The sequence below is a fragment of the Phalaenopsis equestris genome, unplaced genomic scaffold, assembly GCF_001263595.1.
Source record: "Phalaenopsis equestris unplaced genomic scaffold, ASM126359v1 Scaffold235754, whole genome shotgun sequence".
NCBI classification, from domain to species: domain Eukaryota; kingdom Viridiplantae; phylum Streptophyta; class Magnoliopsida; order Asparagales; family Orchidaceae; genus Phalaenopsis; species Phalaenopsis equestris.
The window spans coordinates 42,211-42,478 of record NW_018253613.1 but is presented as its reverse complement, the minus strand read 5'-3'; positions in this window follow the sequence as shown (position 1 = coordinate 42,478).

Here is a 268-nt window from a genome sequence, read left to right as displayed (position 1 = left end):
ATTTAGTGATAAGAATATTATGTTGTTATTATTGTCATGTGGCCAGAATGTCAAGAGTACAACAACAACAACAACAAAGCCTTAATCCCACTACACGGGGTCGGCTACATGAATCCTTTTTCTCCATTGCGTCCTATTTAGTGCCATATTTTCATTTAGTTCTAGTAAATTAAGATCATTTTTAATACAATAAGCCCAAGTCTTCCTAGGTCTACCTCTGCCTTTCTTAACACAAGTCGAATTTAAAACATCTACTCTCCTAATCAGA